The sequence below is a fragment of the Zalophus californianus genome, chromosome 16, assembly GCF_009762305.2.
Source record: "Zalophus californianus isolate mZalCal1 chromosome 16, mZalCal1.pri.v2, whole genome shotgun sequence".
Taxonomy (NCBI): domain Eukaryota; kingdom Metazoa; phylum Chordata; class Mammalia; order Carnivora; family Otariidae; genus Zalophus; species Zalophus californianus.
The window spans coordinates 10,040,546-10,060,355 of NC_045610.1; the positions used below are offsets into that span (position 1 = coordinate 10,040,546).

At 46.2% G+C, this 19,810-nt stretch overlaps 1 protein-coding gene across 8 annotated transcripts in view; it reads right to left on the minus strand.

The window, feature by feature from the left end:
• The window catches only part of PIGL (phosphatidylinositol glycan anchor biosynthesis class L), a 122,301-nt gene that overhangs the window by 68,220 nt on the left and 34,271 nt on the right, over window positions 1–19,810 (minus strand). The gene's annotated exons all lie outside the window — the stretch shown is intronic.

Consider the following 19,810-nt stretch of genomic DNA (forward strand, 5'->3'; position numbering starts at 1 on the left):
ATGAGAAGGCAGTTTGGCCATATGTGATTACCTATGCCCTTTGACCTTATCTTTCTAGAGATTCTTCCAAGGAAATAATTGAAGAAGCCTAAAAGATCACTTTCACTGCAATTATAGGGGAAAGAGTCTGCAGTTCTGTGGTTCTGCCACCAGGGAGCAGTTTCTCCAACTTCCCGAAGTGTGGCTCATGAAAAACGCTAAAGATAACACAGAGTTTTGGGGCAGGTTCAGAGCAAAAGCAGAGAAAGCGTAGATACACCCAAGGTAAGGAATGTTAATGCAAAACAGAAACAAAACAAAACAAAAACAAAAACAACCCTTAAGTTATTAAACTTTAATTTTGCTTCTGACTTCTCAGCCTGAAAGAATGAGACTCCTATAAAAGAGGAATAGAAATGTATTTAGAGGAACTGAGTTAAAATACAACGTATCGGTGAGGAACTCTATATAAAGGGCTCTGCAAGTATTCGGGTCTCCAGATATCCAGCCTAGGTCCCCAGGAAGCAGAGCCTAGGACGAAGGCCCAAGCAGGGACTTGACTGGGGGTTGTGTGATCCCTGCAAGTAGGAGTGAGTGACAGACGGAGGGAGGCAGCGACAGAGGGACAGCCAACACAAAGATGGCCTTACGTGTGGACCTTGGCTGCGTGTTCCTGCAGGGATGTCTGAAAAGTTGTATGAAGAGCATCTTAGCACTGTCCGTCCAGGAGGAAAAAGGCAGAAATATTTATCTCCATAGGTGCTAACTCTCTAGTATTTCAGGGCTGAGCCTAGAGGGGGTGAGGTTTGGGCTGCTGTGGGATGCCAAGGGATTTGCAGGGGGAAGGCGAGGGCAGGGGCGGGGCAGGAGGGAAGGAAGCTGGCCTGGGTAGCTTGCTCAGGGCCCGGCCATCCGTCAAGGGTTGCTGGAGCACATGAAGCACCCCATGGAGATGAGGAGCCTCTGTGGGGCTCAGAAGGCCCCGGAGGAGAACGAGATCCATGTTTGGGACGCTATAACACGCAACAGAAAAAGCCAGCTTTTGCCAATCTTTCGGCCTCACAACCCCTTCCTTGGAGTATAAACACGGCGTTATGACCGCTGGAAAATGCCCCAAACTTAGCCCTGCCCTAGACCTCAGTGTTCAGTAAACAAGCCGGGCCTCTCAGCCTGTGCGGGTTCAGAAAAATAATGTTTGTTTTCCTCCTGGCCAAATAGCCTCAAACTCTGACCTTTCCTACACATTCTAATGACTCACCCTGGCTGGCACTCTTTACGGCCGTGTCAAGAGAGTCATGGAAAGGCTCTGAGAATCTGGGCTGTCAGTTCCTGCAGTCAGAAGGCTCTGGCAAAGAGAGCCTCCGCCTTCCCTCCTGGCTCCTTGCTGGGAAAACTCGAGGGCTCAGGTCTTCCCTCCCCCGCCAAGACCCATCCTTGCTACCCAGAGTCTCTGCTGCTGGAACTCCACCAGGGTTGGGTAATAGCTTATCTCTCTGAAAACCGAGCCCCACTTTTGCACACTGCACTCTGAACTTGAACACAGACGGAGGTGCCTTACACACCCTTATTTGGTCTTGTGGCTGGTACGGGGCCCGGAGCTGGAAGGATCAGCCTGCCCCTCCCCCCCCACCTCCGGCACATTTCTAAACTCGATTACTTCCTTTGTCATGCAAAGAGAGCAAGGGTCATTCAAGTTCAGTGGCTCGCGCTGAGGCCCGGGAAGAGCCTGGAAGATTACCTGGGGCCCGTGCTATCCCGGGAGGCCGCGGGCTGCAAATATCGCCCCCAATGGGCCGTTCTGGGAGGTCTCCTGTCCTGAGGCCAAGCTGGAGGGGGGCTCCCGCTGGAGGCAAGAAGAGGCCGCGGGAGCGCAAAGGAATTGCAGCTATGCTGAAGGGAGGTTGGAGGGGTGACATTCTAAAAGCTGGGCCAGGCAGCTTCTGGGGTGTCTCAGGATCACCAATGACTAGCCTAAGATAAACAGAGAGGAAAACAAACACAGGGAGAAATGAGACCAAGGAGACAGGAAGAGTCTGAGAAAAAGAAAGGAGACTGAAAAAAGGGGTAAAAAAAAAAATCAGTCCATTTTTATTAAGTGTGCGCTGACAAGGGTCCCCATCCTCAAGCTGTTGGAGCCCAAAGACCAAATGTCCCCAAAGACCTTAGTCCACAAAAGGTTTAAAGCCCCAAGCCAACCCATCACGTGCGGTTTTCCTTTCTCAGAGGACACAGAAGGGATTCCCAGATCGTGACTGTTAGGTATTGTACTGAAGGTGGTTACACTACCCCTGGGCTCACATGCCCCTCGTATTACCGCCACGAATAAAGTAAGCAAACCTTGTAAAGCTCTTGTGAGAGATGTCTGTTGAGAAATTGCCCCTTTGTTGTCTAATGTGGCTACGGAAAGCCAGAGAAGAACCTGCTCACTGCACTCACTTCAGAGGGGTCACAGAGTTCGGCTCGCCCCTTCCAGCCCCCAAAGAAGTGGTTTAAGAGGCAGATGCCAGTATCCAAAGCCCTCCTTTCCTCTTCCCCAACCGCTGCCGAAGAAGAGAGTGGTGGTGGGAATTGGATTTGTAAGTATTCTTGGATATATGAAGGCAGAGGACTCTCCTAAGCAGAAGGCTGTGTGGTATTATTTTGAATAGAGAAGAAAGAGGAAGTAGGAAAGAGGAAATTTCTGCCTCATTGCTGTTTTTTTTTTTTAAAGAATCAAAATTAGAGTCACCTCAGAGAAAGGGTTCATCCATGATTTTGGCCAGCTTCTCGAACACTGTCATAGGCCAGGAAAGAAGACAAGACAGAAAGCCAGAGGGCGGGGCCTTGAATCCCTCTGGGCCACCCAGGGCCTTGCTTGTAATAAGCACCCACTGGAATCCCAAAGAGGGCAACTGGGGAGCCCTGGGAAAGCTTTGAAGGCAGAAATGGTACATTATCATTCAGGTTCCACTGAGCCTTCAGGCACGGTACATCCAGGATGACAGAAGGGAGGCAAGTGGGCAGATCAGATAAGCATTCAAATAATGAAACCCAAGACATAAAAAGCACTGTAAGTCAAACAGTACCCCTGAAAAAATTAATACATTATATGTTAAGTAAAAAAAAAAAAAAAAAGGCAAACAAATTGCTGTGGGGGCTCAGAGAGGGAAAATAAAAGGTTCTATGGTAAGGATCAAAAATAGTCTCATGAAGGGGCACCTGGGTGGCTCAGTCCGTTGAGCGGCTGACTCTTGGTTTTAACTCAGGTCACGATCTCAGGGTCCTGGGATGGAGCCAAATCCCAGACAGAGGAAAAACGTGTGAGCTGAGCTGTGCAGGGTAAATGCAGGGCTGGGATTCGAGAATAGGAAGTTCCGTTTAGCAGGGGGGGAATCCTGGGGTCCCTGTCACCTTACGGAAGACTGGTGTATAGTGGGGAGTTACAGAGAAGTTTTGGTAGCAAGTGGCCAGATCTGGTGTGCGTTAGGAAATTCACCAGGAAACAGTTTGAGGAACAACTTGGGGGAGCGGAGGAGGGCTTAGGTGACTACAGTCTCAGTCCAGTCCAAAGGAAGTGGTCATGGGAATGAAAAAGAGCAAAGAGCCAACGGCTTTGACCAGATAAGACTCTGCCAGATTTAGCAGCTAATTAGATGGTACGAACACGGAAGAAAGTCACATCAAAGATGACTCCGGTTTCAAACATGAGGGACTCCAGTTTTAGAAACACTGCATTACAGTCAAGTGCTGTCATTTCATTTCGCGATCACCTGGTGTAACCATCCAAGTGCCCGAATGGACTTTGAGATTGGTGGTACTCGGTTATAAAACTCATCCAAGGGATGCTTACTTGTTTGGCTTGTTTTTAAGATCATCAAAATTCAAAGAGCACATGAAAAAAGAAAATTCTCGTAAAGAAGTTGTGGCCAGGGAGAAACTATCCTGGGATTCGCCAGAGCCCTTGCTTAAAAAACTCTTGGGTAGGGACGGGGTGGGAAGGACAGGGTGGAAGATGAAGACAGTTCAGTAAAAGAGAAGTTGGGAGAGAGATTTAGTGAGGGAGCAGAGCAGCTAACGGGACCAGAGCTGCCAAGAACTCGAGGAAGATGAGTCTGAAGAAAAGGCCGTTGGATTTTACCCCTTGAGAAGTCATTAGTGGGTTTCTGAAAGCAGCGCTAGTGAAGTGTGGGCAGGGGCAGGCACTAAACTATAAGGGCAGAGGACAGAGGGTGGTGGGAAAGTAGCACCAGAAACTTCTTTCATGAAGTTTGAGAGTGATAAGACAGTGAGCGAGAGAAAGGAAGCCTAGGGGAAAGGCAGTCTGGGGAAGGGTGTTTTACGATCTCGAGGATGTTTGTTTGAAGATGGAGGCAAAGCAATCACCCGGGCTGGTAGAGGGGCAAAATAACAGAGAAAGGACAAAAGGAGGTATGAATAAGAGAATGGGGCAGTTTATGGCTGCAGAAGAGGGATCGATCAAACAGGGAGCAAAAGTTATTGGTTTTAACTGGGTTAGGCTGGTCTCACCTCATCCGGTGGCTGTGAGGATTAAATGAGGTATTTGAAAACCACTTAGAACAGAGTTTGGCACGCAGTAAGTGTTCAATAAGTATTTGTGATTCAGCTGCTTTTTTTTAAAGTTTATTTATTTTTAGCAATCTCTGCACCCAATGTGGGGCTCGAACCCACGACCCCAAGACTAAGAGGCTCATGCTCTTCCAACTGAGCCAACCAGGAGCCTCTGAGCTGATTCTTTTTTTTTAAGATTTTATTTATTTATTTATTTGAGAGCGAGAGAGCGCACATGAGAGGGGGGAGGGTCAGAGGGAGAGGCAGACTCCCTGCTGAGCAGGGAGCCCGACGCGGGACTTGATCCTGGGACTCCAGGATCATGACCCGAGCCGAAGGCAGTCGCTTAACCAACTGAGCCACCCAGGTGCCCCCCCGCCCCCTGAGCTGATTCTTGACTGGAAGATAATTCAGTGCTGTGGAATGAGATGAGCACTGGGGGAGGAGACGTCACAAAGTGGTCAGTCAAGGGAAGACAGCTCTGCATGATTAGATCACGGAACACAGATGAGAGTAGAGCCAGGCCACAGTGGGTCTTGAATACTCTGCTGAAGTAATCAGACTCTTGGTAGACACAGCAGGGGCCTTTAAAGGTTTTTGGGAGATTCAAACTATGTTTTAGGAAGGCATACTCTGGGTCAGGCTAAATGAGGGCAAAGTCACTACAGAAGTCCAGATAGGAGATGACAAGGGCCTGAACTAAGATGGTGGGAATAAAAAGATGGATAGAAATAGAAGATGAGAGGCAGAGTTGGGGGCTACATGACTAAAGGGTGGAGGAAGGAAGGCTAAGGGGACCCCAGGCACCCACCATGGTGACTTCTTTGGGGAGGCTGGTGGTGCCAGCAACACAGATGATAGCACTCTGAAGAAGATCCACAAAGAAGATGCTGGCAAGGAGAGGGGCCAGCAGAGGAGACGGAGAAGGAGCAGCCGGGGGTTGCCTGTCTGACTTGCTCTGGATAGTTCATAAACATGTACCAAGCACCACCAGCACGCCAAGGACAAGGCTAGGCGCTGGTGACTGAGCACAGGGCTTGACAGTTTATAAAAGCAGTTTTCACGAGCAATGTCCTGGTGGCCATCCAGGCTCATGATGAGGCACGTAAAGGATGTTTTTCCCTCTCTGTGAGGAATTTTAGCAGTTTTGAGGAGCAGAGTATACAGCCCGTGGTGAGTTAAATGGCTGACCAAGAGCAACTGAACCGTGGAGGGTCTCTGAAGTAAGGACTCCACAGGCATGACTGACCTGTGGGGGCGTCCTGAGGCCCACCTGACAGCCTAGGAGGTAACCTATGACATAAGGCTTGAAGCTTCGTCAGTGGATTCTGATGGCACTGATGTGGATTCCTACTCCAATTCAACAGTACTAATAATAATCGCTATCTTCATAATGGTTCTCTAAGAGCTTCAGTATCATCAGTGATTTATAATTTTTACAAAATCTCATCATTCAGTTATTTAAGATAGAGTAATAATATCTCTTCTAAGAATGGTTAAGTCTTGAGTGAAAGATCTTGCTCCTCACATATAGTTTCCGAGGTAGGCATTATGTACTATTCGACGTTGGTGGACCCATAATGGGGCTGAGTCCCAGGACCAGTGTGGGCAACTTGCTCAACTTCCTGCTAAGGGTAAACATCAGGGTATCTGCAGAAGCTGCAATTTGCATTGACCCTTTCACCAACTAAATGAGCACTCTGGATTCCCTAAGATTGCTCTTAGTAAGAGTGGTAGTTTGAGGAAGAATACCTTCCTCCCAAATGATATTATTGATCCATTAACCAGAGAATGGAAGAATTAGGGACTTGAGTAGCCATGTGAACAGTCCTGTTAGCCTTAGAAAGAGTCAGTCTAGGGGCACCTGGGTGGTGCAGTCAGTTAAGTGTCTGATCTTGGTTTTGGCTTAGGTCGTGATCCCAGGGTCATAAGATGGAACCCTGAGTTGGGCTCTACGCTCAGTGCAGGGTCTGCTTGAGATTCTCTCTCCCTCTCCTGCTTGCGCTCTCTCTCTATAAAATAAATAAATCTTCAAAAAAAAAGTCAGTCTAGGGCCTTTTTTGAAACTAACACTGACTCAGTATGTTTGGGAGGTAAAATCGTTCTGCTTTCAAGCTGTCTAGGTAAGGGTATTTAGGCTACATAGAAATAGATCTTTTCCATAATAGTTTCAACTGTCTGGTGAAACAAAACCCAGGCCAATTATTTTCTCTAATTCAGCATTCTACTCTGCCAACTCCTTCCTAAACTTGGGCTTTTCTAGAGTTGTAAAGAATAACAATATGGAGTCTATCTCTTCCCTGCACTCTCTGAGAGCCTGGTGATTGGGGGCTCAGAGGAATCCAAGCCAAGGGACCCTCTGCAGTTCCCCTCACACCCAGAACAAGGGAGGCTTTTCAGGGGACTGTGGGCAGGCAAGGCTGAGGGGAATTTGAGGTATGTGACATTTCCCAGGAAGACCCTATTGGCTGGTGGTCAGATGGCTTCTCAAGGGCAAATTCTCCTAGAAAAGAAGTGATGTCCAGATCAGGGCAGTCCACCACTACAGTACAGTCTTGGCCCACTGGTCAACCCCATCTTATTGGTGCTCTGTGGACACCTGTTCCTTCCTCCTTCTGATCAATATCAGCATTTCTGAGAATGAGTGTCTAAAGGTTTTCACGGCTCTAGTTCACCTGTGGTTTGCTCACTTCTTATCACACAGAAGATGTAACAATGGGCATCACCATTGGTGTACCTGAACACCAGCTGTTTCTTCTGAACTTGACCAAGGCTTTATCTACCCTCTTGCCATTGAAAATTCTGTTATGGATCCCCTTTTTCCTCTCCCTTCTCCTTTGGCCAATCTTATAAAAATTCGCCAATATCAGCATCCAAATCCTTCTAAAGTTAGTATTTCTTAGCCGCTGGGCAAAGAACTAAACATTAAATATTGCAGTAGGAAATATACACAGCTACTAGGCTGAGGATTTATAAGGAAAGCATGCAAGAAAGAATCCAAATCACTTCAAGATTATTCCCATTTGGGTTGGTTCTATTTGCCGTAGTAACTTAGAAGTATATATAAGGACACACTTGCTATGCTGGCCGGAAGATAGTCTTATTATGAATGTTCTATTTGGCTTTGTAGATAGCAATATACACATTCTCAGGGATGGATGGCATTCATTTATCAATAATTGCTGGTACCCAGTCTCTGAAACATAAAAGCAGTTGATATGCTTTCAGAGCAATTAAAAAATACTCAGACTTTTCTTGGGCAAGGTGGAATGCTCCTAGAATTAGCATCTATGACATGTCAAAATTTAGCTTGTAAAGTGAGTTCAAAATAATCATGGTTCTGCAGCAATGTTTTCCAGCTGAGGTCTACAGATCCCTGGGAGTCTGTGGCTAAATTCTCAGGGGTCCATGAGTTCTTACAAAAATGTATTTTTGCTTCGATAACAATCTAAGCAATTTTTGTGCTTATTTCATTGACAACAAAGCAGATGTGTTCATGCGATTTTAGCACATGTGTTTATACGTGTGAGAATTCTCAAAGCTTTTTTTTCTTTTAAAGAGGACTCAAGGGGCACCTGGGTGGTTCAGTTGATTAGGCATCCGACTCTTGGTTTCAGCTTGAGTTGTGATCTTGGGGTCATGGGATTGAGCCCCATGTCCAGTTCTGCACTCGGCACGGAGTCTGCTTGGGTTTCTCTCTCCTTCTCCCTCTGCCCCTCCCCCTTGTGTGCTCTCTCTCTCTCTCTCTCAAATAAATAAATCAATCAATCTTAAAAAAAAAAAAGAGGACCCAATACTGTACATAAGCTAAACATGAACAGAAAATTAGGAGGAAAAAAAAAGACCCATACATCACTCAAAGGTTAACAAACCCTCCTCCAAAGTATTGGGGATTGAAAACCAGCCCATGTTCTCTAGGCAATAATGGTTAATCTATCTGTACCAACCCTCTCCCTCCGTAGCCTCAGAGGACCTTTGGTTCCTCTCACATTCAGCATTAATATGGACTCAGGTGGGCACCATTTGGTAGGACCAATTCCAGGAGAAAGTAGGAACTAGAATTACCGATGTCAAGGCATGTTTTGGACTTGGTTTCCAAGGTGAATCTTAAGCATCTGTGTGCACATCAAGCACCAGTCTTTCCCTCAATGATGTCCACGTGCTGGGCTCTGCCTTGATTTGCCTGAATGTTTCTCTACTGAGAGCAGAGCCAGCCTTCTTGGTCAGGACCCCGTGAGGGTCCGGTGAGAGCACAGGCGAAAGCCTAGCGACTTGCCCCAGCCTCCTGTCCTAGATGTAGGCTGTGGTCTAGCTCCAAATAAGAAGGTCAACTCACGGGGCGCCTGGGTGGCTGAGACGGTTAAGCATCTGCCTTAGGCTCAGGTCGTGATCTCAGGGTCCCGGGATCGAGCCCCGCATCGGGCTCCCTGCTCAGCAGGGAGTCTGCTTCTCCCTCTCTCTCTGCTGTTCCCCCTGCTTGTGGTCTCTCTCTCTGTCAGAAATAAATAAAATCTTAAAAAAAAAAAAAGGTCGACTTAGAATCACCCCAAGGCCACTTACCTGACTTTGAGCATCCCTGTTAGCTAGAAACTCTTGCTGCAGTGTCTTACCCACTAGATTGGGTCTCCTTGGAAATAGACACTAGTCTGGTTCAAGCCTGCATTCACCCTATCCTCTGGCTACTATAATCTGATGACTGACCCACTGGCCTGTGCTACTGAAGTCTGCACCTGTGGTAGACATATCTGTCTGACATAACAATCTGGAGGGGAGAAAGGTGGAATGGGGACCGAATTTAGGCAGACGAGGAATAAGTTAATAAAATGTATAGAAAATCCTCTATTGGGAAGTGTAGTAAAATAAAACAGAAATATAACCGAAAATTTAAAGGTTAGGGGATCTATATGAATGTGTTAAAGGATGCTGAGCCTGAGACCACCTTAAGTGGGTCTCATTGGTCTCTTGGGCAAAAGATCTCTTTATTATATATGCATAAATCTAGTCCTTTGATGCCAGCAAGTCTAATCTTATGTCTTACAGAGAGGTCCTAAACACTGGCAGAATTGGCGTGTAAAACGTGTCAAAATTTAGCTTCTAAACATGCGTTTCAATGAACAGCTGTCCTCTAGCCAGGTTTTCCAGCTGAGGCCTGCAAGAGAACTCTGGCCCTCCTCATTTCTTGGCCCCACATCTGAACTGCTTGTTCTGACCCATTTTTTACACTATGTTCCAACCTCCTCACTTCTGGCCTCGCTCCTGATTTCCTATTTCTGGCCTTGTCCTTGCTTTCAGACCTGACACCTGACACTGTTTTTCTGGCAAGAACCCTGGTTCCCAACTCACCTAGGAGCCTTCGTCATGGCTCTGACACCCCTGCCCCCACGAGTTTCCAACGGCTCCGTGTTGTGCCAGGACAAAGGGAAAATTCAGGCCTTCAAAAAATGTTCCTTTCCCACCTTTAGGCAGAGTGACATTTTTGGGGTCCGGTCTAATGGGGATGGTAGAAAGATGAGTCATGGGGCACCTGAATGGCTCAGGTCATGATCCCAGGGTCCTGGGATCGAGCCCCACGTCAGGCTCCCTGCTCCGCAGGAAGCCTGCTTCTCCCTCTCCCACTCCCCCTGCTTGTGTTCCCTCTCTCACTGTGTCTCTCTCTGTTAAATAAATAAAAATCTTAAAAAAAAAAAAAAGAAAGAAAGATGAGTCATTTAGCGAAGGTGATTCATGTGCTCAGTCACCTAAGTCCACACATCTGGGAGCCTCTCTAGCCTCCCCTCTCCCTTATTCTTTGGCAGCCAATTGGTCTCCAAATTCTAGAAACACTACCTCTACCACAGCACTAAAAACTATCTCTTCTTCTCTGTCTCCTCTGCTGGTGCTTTATTTCTGATTCATGTTTCTCACCCAATTATGCTAACTGGTCCCACTGCACCAAGTCTGGACTCCCCCACCCCCAAGCCATCTCTGAAATGTTGTCAGAGAGTTTTCTAAAATGCAAATCAGGGGCCCCTGACTGGTGCGGTTGGTGGAGCGTGTGACTCTTGATCTCAGGGTTGTGGATTTGAGCCCCATGTTGGGTTGGGTGTAGGGATTACTTAAGAATAAAATCTTTAAAAAAAATTGTTTTTAAAGTGCAAATCAGGGCACCTGGGTGGCTTAGTTGGTTAAGCATCTGCCTTCAGCTTAAGTCATGATCTTGAGGTCCTGGGATCGAGCCCCGTGTCAGGCTCCCCACTCAGCAGGGAGTCTGCTTCTCCTTCTCCCTCTGCTCCTCCACACCGTTTGTGTTCTCTCTCTCTTTCTCTCTCAAATAAATAAAATCTTAAAAAAAATGAAGAGCAAATCAGATCAAGTCATTGCCCAGTTTAGTATTTTTTGAAGCTCCTTGCAGTTTTCATCGCTGAAATTCCTTAATCTTGACCGAATCCAAGATCTCTGTGATCTGCATCTGCCCAGCTGTCACTTCAGTTTGCATCCCACCCCCAGGCACGGCACGGTGTAAGCCGGCTACCCGGAAGACCACACTCTGGAGTCCATGCGGCTGATACCCCCATCCCTTCAAGACTCGGATCATAGGTAACCAGTCTAAGCATCTTTCCTGACTCCTGCTTTGGAGTCCACGGCACCCTTGTGGGCTGCCCTCCTGTTATTAGTAAGTTTGTCTGCCTTCTCCACTAGCCTGTAAACTGCCTGCGGGCAAGGACTTGACTGTTCATTTTCAATTCCTAAGACCTAGTATTTGAGAGATACTGTATGCTCAAAAAAGGATTCTTAAATGAACGAATTAATAAACACATTTCAAAGATCAATCAAGAAACAAGCAAACCGAAACCCGGGTGCCTCTCATGAGCTCTCAAAACCTGTTCTGTCCTGACTTTCATGTGAACCCGGCTCCATGGGGCACCCGTGGTCTATAAATAACCTCACTCGAAAGTGCAGAATTTATATCAAACATTGAGAATGTAGGCTTCGGGAGAGTGCAGAAAATATGAAACCTCTGGCATTTAGGGACCAGGCAGATGAAACAGAGTGGCTGGGGGTGACTGATACAGAGTGGCCAAGGAAGTAACGAGGTCGGAGGACAGTTAGGAACCAGTGCTGTTAGAGAAGCCAGAAACAGTTTCCAGACGTGGGGAGGGTGGTCAGCATTGACTGGAGCTGCGAGGAGGTCCAGTTATCTTAGGACTGAAAAGTACCCCAGTGGTTTCACAATTAGGCAGTTACCAGGGACCCAAGACCAAGAACAGTTTCAATGACAGAGGGAGGGGGAGGGAGGTTGGTGAACCATATTGTCCCGCATTGGGAAATGAGTAAGAGATGATGATGAGTATAGATAATACTGGATTATGAAGGAAGAGAGAGAAGTAGGGCAGCAGTAATGGGACAGGGGAGAGTTAAGCGGAGGTGTTTTAGCTTGTTTGAATGAGGAGAGAATCTTGACCCAAGACAATGAAATAAGAACAAGTAAGAGGCAAAAGAAAATTTCCCCCAAAGCGCGCTACGGGTATAGTAACTCATGTGGCAGACAGAGGTCAGGATTACTGGTGAAATGTCAACCATGGGACGGTACAGAGCAGATGCCCATGTGGAGTCCTGGCAGCCAGATCTAGGAAACAGATCGCTGGCAACTGTCCCTTCCAAATTCTGGGAATTGATTTTGCAGGTGAGGCAATGGAGTAACCAGCAATTTGATATTCAGAACTTGTTTCAGGCGAAGGACTAGAGACAGGAGGAGACAAGCAGGCTCACAGGAGGGAAGCAGTGAAGTCACAAACAGGAGGAAATGGAATGGTGTTGGGTGGTCAATATCAGATGCCGGCTAAGATTTGAACTTCAGATAAATAATGAATGATCTTGCAATGTAATTATCTCCCATGTGGTATTTGGGACATGCCTACATTAAAACATTATAGTTTATCTACAATTCAAATTTCACTGGGCCTCCTGTACTATGCCTGCCACCCTGTTTAGAGCACACAACTTTTTGCAGGGCAATTATTCTGTTTACTGAATCACAAAATGTTGGTTGTGAAAAAAGATAATGTAATCCAACATCTGTATTTTATTTTTATTTATTATTTTTTAAAAGATTTTATTTATTTATTTGAGAGAGAGAGTGAGAGAGAGAGCACATGAGAGGGGGGAGGGTCAGAGGGAGAAGCAGACTCCCCGCCGAGCAGGGAGCCCGATGCAGGACTCAATCCAGAGACTCCAGGATCATGACCTGAGCCGAAGGCAGTCGCCCAACCAACGGAGCCACCCAGGAGCCCCAACATCTGTATTTTATTAAGTGAAGAACAAGGATCAGGGCACAGATAGGCCTGCTCACGGTCACCTTGCTAGTCAGGAAGTAGAGCGGGGGACCACATCATACGGTCCCCTGGGGCTGTCACAGAAAAGAAATTCCCAATTCTCTTTCTGAGACGACATGAAATTCTCTAAGGTGTCTTATAATCCAATTAATTTAATTTTTTTTTTTAAGATTTTATTTATTTATTTGACAGAGAGAGCAAGAGAGCACAAGCTGGGGGAACAGTAGAGGGTGAGGGAGAAGCAGGCTCCCTGCCAAGGAGGGAGTCTGATGCAGGACTCGATCCTGGGACCCTGGGATCATGACCTGAACCGAAGGCAGACACTTAACCATCTGAGCCACCCAGGTGCCCCATAATCCAATTAATTTTAATATACTTTATTTAAAAGAAGGAATATGACATCTATTCTATGACTTTAGGAGCTATTGAGGAAAAAGGTGCATTGTTACATTGAGCAATCATGTGTAACATATCCCAGGTAACACAAAGGTTGAGAAATAATAGTTTACACTGGACGTGAGTCCAAGGGAGAGGTTATGTCTGTTTAAGTTTTCAAGGGTAGTAGCTAGCTTGGTTTAGGTAGGTGACTGATAATCATCCAATGCAAAAAATGCCACCTAAATTCATCTCAGGTTCTAGCTAATCTAGCTAAATTTGAAACTAATTGTGGGATCACAGAGGATCAGTCCAAGAAACCACCTGAAAAATAAGAACATGGGCAGGATGATGACAACTAGTGTAGGAATTAAATCTGCTGTATGGGGGTGGGGGTGGTGCCTGGGTGGCTCAGTCAGCTGAGCGTCCGACTCTTGATCTCAGCTCAGGTCTTGATCTCAGGGTCATGAGTCCAAGCCTGGAATTGGGCTCCATGATGGGCATGGAGACTACTTAAAAAAAAAAAAAAAAAAAAATAGAAGTTGAAAAAAATACGCCGCATTTGGGGAAGATGGAGACTGAGGGAGGGGCTAGCGTCTGATTATAGTCTTTTTTCCCACATGCTTCTATTCCTTTATTTTTGTGTGTGTATTACTGTTTTTTTTTATTGAGGTATAATTGACACATATGATTATAATCTTAAGAGTGCAGATTAGTGCTGAGGACAACTCTATTAGAACATGGATTCAGCTCTGTAATTCTGTAAAGGCTGATGAAATGCAGGATTACGAAGATAATCTTGGTTGAGTCCTTGAGAGACGCGGTGACTCATCCTTTGAAACAAATCCTTGTTTGACCCCAGTCTAACCAAGATAGCTCCGGGGCCTGGAAGAGCAAACTGAGAGCTTTGGCCCTACTCAGAACACCCGGTCCCCTGCCCTCTGACCCGAAATCATTTCCCTAGATCCTGTCTCCTGGCTCCTCCCCTCCTATCCCTTCCCGACTCCCTGGAGCACTGGGAGCTCAGATTCCTGCAAGTTTCTGGCTCTGTGAGTGCCTCTGGCCCTGGTATCTGACAGTCTCTGCGCTGATTTCTGCTTCTAAGGAATGCCATTCCAGCCCCACCTGGAGGCTGAGGGATTAAAAATGCCCACGTTTGTCACCTATGTTGTTCACGCTCCCTACAGTAGCTCCACCACGCACGCTTCTTCAAGGGGGCTTAATAGGAGTCGAGAGACACCTTTTGAATCTTCTTCAGCTTAGCCAGGACCAATGAAAGACGTGCCTCTATGCCTTACCTTATAGATACAAGCCTTTCCTCTGAAAAATAGTGATTTCCAAAGCGAAGGAAGACATTGGACTGGAGGGTGAGGAGGCGAAAGGGACGGCAGAGAGTGAGCAAATTCAAGTAGCGTTTTGTGAAAATACAGGAACTGCATTCTCTGTTAGGCAGAGGGAAGCAGAGATGCGGTGAGGGACCCTATCCAAGGAGGTGCACCCAAGGACCGAGAACGAAGAACTGTTGGTTGCTTCTGTGTCTTGTAAGAAGTAACTGAGGTCAGAACTAAGGCTCCATGATCTTGTGCACTGGGGGAAGGGGATGGCATACTTTGGGCTACACGCAGACGTGTCCCCCCAGGAATGCCTACTGACGAGAGACTCCAGTAATTTCTTCCTTGCTCTCACTGTCCTTTCTGCTCTCATATTCTTATCAGAAAGCTTGCTCCTTTGCCAGCACGCTGAGCAAAAAAGACCAAATAATCCCACTCTCCAGACTACTTCCCCCGAGGTTGTTCACTCCAATTCTGTCTTGCAGGCATTTGGAGTTGCAGCTCAGAGAGGGGCCCAGAGGTTCTCAAACAGTACTGTGCCTTAGGATGGATCACCTGGGGAGTTTGTAAAAAAAAAAAATACAGATTCCTGGGGCACCTGGTGGCTCAGTCATTAAGCGTCTGCCTTCGGCTCAGGTCATGATCCCAGGGTCCTGGGATCAGAGCCCTGCATCGGGCTCCCTGCTCAGCAGGAGGCCTGCTTCTCCCTCTCCCGCTCCCCCTGCTTGTGTTCCCTCTCTGGCTGTGTCTCTCTCTGTCAATAAATAAATAAAATCTTTAAAAAAAAAATACAGATTCCTCATCTACCGCATGAGATCTAAGAGGATTACAGCGGAGTCCAAATACGTGTGTTTTAACAAATGCCCAGGTAATTCCGCTGCACCTGGCCAGCATATCCCTCCCGATATTTTACAAAATACCACTCTAGTTAGTCTGTTTGGGTGGAGAGTGGCCATAGGTGTAGGCTAAAGCAGAAAGGAGAGATCTGGTGGCCCTGTGCATACCTTGGGAAGGTGAATTAACCTCTCAGTTTCTTCATCTGTAAAATGGGAATAATAACTACCTCCCTCAGAGGATTGAGAATTAAACAGGTGAATAAATTTCAAACATAGAATAGTGTTGGACACAGACTGGGGATATGCCAGCTATTATTATTCCAGCTGCTGATAAAGTTTCACTAAAAGGGAAAAAGGAAGTTGTGTGAGAGAGGAAATGCCTTACTCTGTGCCCGGGCTACCATTCCTCCAGCAATCACGCCATGCAGGGTCGGGCCTCCAATACTCTGGGGTTTTCTATCTGTGATGCCCTCCTGCTGCTTCTTCACCAGCCTGCCTTTTACTCACTCGTGACTAGGCTCAGGTCGTGGAGAACAGCCATCATCTTCAGGAAGACCTGCCCCGAATCTCGGTGAGGCCAAGGGTCTCTGTTGAGCTCTTCCCGTACACTCCCCCTTGTGCTCTCTCTCTGCTTATTGTGACATGATGAAAATTTATGTCCTCATCTCCTCACTAGCCTGGGAACGTGAGGGCTGAGTCTTTTGTGCTCACCAGGCTCGCCCCTGCTCTCTGCACAGGCCCGGTGTAGAGTAGCACCTGCCTCCACCGGGAGAGATTGGGACACTCTCTTCATCATGGCTGGTCTTACACAAGCCTTCTAGTGCCCCCAGTTGCACACCCGGGGCTGGCTCTCAGTGAAGGTGTTGACTGTGAACTTAGTGGTCAAAGAAAGACTAATAGCCAAACTGGAAACCACAAATTCAGGTTCATTCCTAAGACCTAAGACCCAAGCCAAAGAATTCCGGTAATATGACTAGTTCCAAAAATAATTCAAAGATCTAAGAGATTCATGAACTTGGTTTCTACAACCCCCTTAAAAAAACACTTGCCAGGGATGGCTGGATGGCTCAGTCGGTTAAGTGTCTGCCATTGGCTCAGGTCATGACACCAGGTCTTGGGATCGAGTCCCATGTCCAGCTCCTGAGCAGGGAGCCTGCTTCTCCCTCTGCCACTCCCCCTGCTTGTGCTGTCTTGCTCCCTCTCTCAAATAAATGAAACAAAACAAAACTAAAACCACTTGCCAGTCTCCGTACTAGGCCCTTCAGGTTCCCAATTTTGCCAACACAAGAGCCCTGTGAGGTGAGTACCTCCACGATTTGTAGCTAAACGCCATGATTTCTGTCAGTTGCCCATCAGCACATGGCAGGAGAAATGAAGTAATGGAAGATCTTGGGTCTCATCCTGGAGATGAACAGGGTCATGGAGGACGGCCCTGAGAGCTTCTCTAGAAAGAGATGCTCAGCCAGACTCTAACTAAATCATCTGGGCTCTCTTCATCTTGGTGTGTTTTCCAAATATGCCTGATCCCCTTTCTTCAGGATATGAAGGGAATCCCATTCCCGTTCCTCAGGGTGAGTAGCAAGGAGAAGCTGTTCAGGGTCGGGATGATTCCCAACAGGATAGTCAGGATTTTTACTCTTCCTGAAGTATAGGGTCTGTGATGTTCTTCATGGCCTGGGGCAAAATCCTGGGGGCCCAAGCCCAGAAAATCTTTACTTGCTGGGCTGATTAAGCCCAGCTGTTTCTAAGAATACTTTCCTTTTTTTTTTTTTTAAGTTTTTATTTAAGTAATCTCTATACCCAATGTGGGGCTCAGGCTCACGACCCCAAGATCAAGGGTTGCACGCTGCTCTGACCTAGCCAGCCAGGCACCCCAAGAATACTTTCTTTTTTCTTGATCCTATTTAGCTTATAGGGACTAGACGACCACTGTGGGCAGTCTAGAAGTCATCTTGTTGACAGCTGGGGGAGCTTCCAGCCCTAAGTCATCTGTCCCAATCACCTGGTGATCAGGATTTGCTCACTACACACCCTTTTGCATCACCCAGCCCATTTATGAATATGACCCAAGGAGCACCCCTAAGGTAACCTGTAGTTACCTTACCACACAGTAGCACTCCCTAAGTGTTACTCCTATGTTAGCACTGTTCTCTTTATTCCTGGGTGTTCGTCTCCAAATTCCCTCTGTTACCTCGTAATGATACAGTGTCCCTTCCCGCCTCACGCAGGAAAAAAATAAAGAACACCCCAACTGTGCAGTAGGTTGGCTAATTCCTCAGGAAGGACTGTCCTAAAAGGACTGTCTCAGAAGTACTACATCATGGGGCGCCTGGGTGACTCAGTCAGTTGGGCGGCTACCTTCGGCTCGGGTCGTGATCCCAGGGTCCTGGGATCGAGCCCCACATGGGGCTCCCTGCTCAGCGGGGAGCCTGCTTCTCCCCTGCCTGCCGTTCCCCCTGCTTGTGCTTGCTCTCTGTCTCTCTCTCTTGTTCTGTGTCAAATAAATTAATAAAAAAAATTTAAAAAAAAGTACTACATCAAATGACCCAAAACAATATAAAACTACGTTTGTCTGTTTGTTCACATCGTCACATGAAAATAGCGAGACAGATTTTCATCAATTTTGGAAAGTACGTTTGGGATGACTGGTGTGACTTCAAATGGAGGTTAGGTGGCATATAGATGGAATTCCTTTTGAGAGCATTCCAGGTAAGACATCTCAAAGAGACAGGCAGTTAACTTTCAGGGAGGCTGATCTGTCTCACGTATTGTATTAAGACACTATGGGCAGAAAAATGAAGAGTGGTTTTAAGTAGGAGTCTCAAATGAACATCCCAAGAAGCAGTAACTCATACTGCAGGCACTAATATATAACTGAATAGGTTCTGACTCTACGTATTACTCCAGAGTGAGCAGCAGTAGGGATTTATTTATTTCACGATGGTTAATGATTCTTCTAGCAAGGCCAGGGAATATTTTTACTAGTTAAAGAAATTATGATACAGGAATAGTATGCAATATTAAAAAACAATGTTTGTGTCTGTATATTAATATATATTCGTCAAGTATTGAAGGTGTGGAAATTTACACATCAAAGAATGAATGATAGTTTTCTTTAAGGAGTGAAGTGGATGGGGGGGTGGGAAATGGAAGGGGACATTCATTTTTTCATCTGATATATTTTTGTACTGTTTGTTTTTATAATGATCATGTGTTACTATTATTTTAATAATAGCTATATTGAGGGGCGCCTGGGTGGCTCAGTCAGTTAGGGGTCTTACTCTTGATTTCGGCTCAGGTCATGATCTCAGGGTGGTGAGATGAAGCCCCATGCTAGGCTCCAGCGTGGAGTCCACTTGAGAGTCTCTCTCCCTCTGCCCTTCCCCTCCCCCTAGCCCCACTCGCACTCGCTCTCTCTCTGTAAAAAAAAATAATAAAATTTAAGAAAAATAAAAAAACTATAGCTTTATCAAAATATAAGTCACATACTATATAATTCACTCATTTAAAGTATTCATTTTTTAGTATATTTTGAGTTGTGCAGCCATCACAGAAATAAATTTTCATCAGCTCAAAAATAAACCCCATTATGAGTCTCCTTCCAGCCCCGCTAGTGACCACTGATCTACTTTCTGTCTCTGTGGATTTGCCAATTCTAGACATTTAAAATAAATGGAATCATACAATTATGTGGCTTTTTGTATCTGGCTTTTTTCCCCCACTAAGCATGTTTTTTAGGTTCATTCAGGCTGTAGCATGAATAAATACTCCATTCTTTTTTGTGGCTGAATAATATTCCATTGTATGGTGACACCACATTTTGTTTATTCATTCACCAGTGGATGGACATTGGGTTGTTTCTACCTTTGGGCTATTGTGAATCATGCTGCTATGAACATTCATGTATACTTTTTTTTTTTCATGTATAAGTTTTTTAAAAATATTTTACTTATTTATTTGAGAGAGAGAGACACAGTGAGAGAGGGAACACAAGCAGGGGGAGTGGGAGAGGGAGAAGCAGGCTTCCCGCCGAGCAGGGAGCCCGATGCATGGCTCGATCCCAGGACCCTGGGATCATGACCTGAGCCGAAGGCAGATGCTCAACGACTGAGCCACCCAGGCACTCCTCATGTATAAGTTTTTGCTTGAATGTATGTTTTCAATTCTTTTAGGCATTTTTGTAGGAGTAGAATTGCTGAGTAACGGTAATGCTATGCTTTATTTTTTGAGGAACTGCCAAACTATTTTTGATAGTGGTTACGCCATTTCACATTCCCACCAGCCATGTATGAGGGTTCCAATTTCTCTGCATCCTTGTCAACAACTGGTATTTCTCTTTTTATTTTATTTTAAAAAATTATGGTCAATCCAGTGGGTATGCAGTGGTATCTCACAGTGGTTTTGATCTCTATTCCTGTAACAACTAATG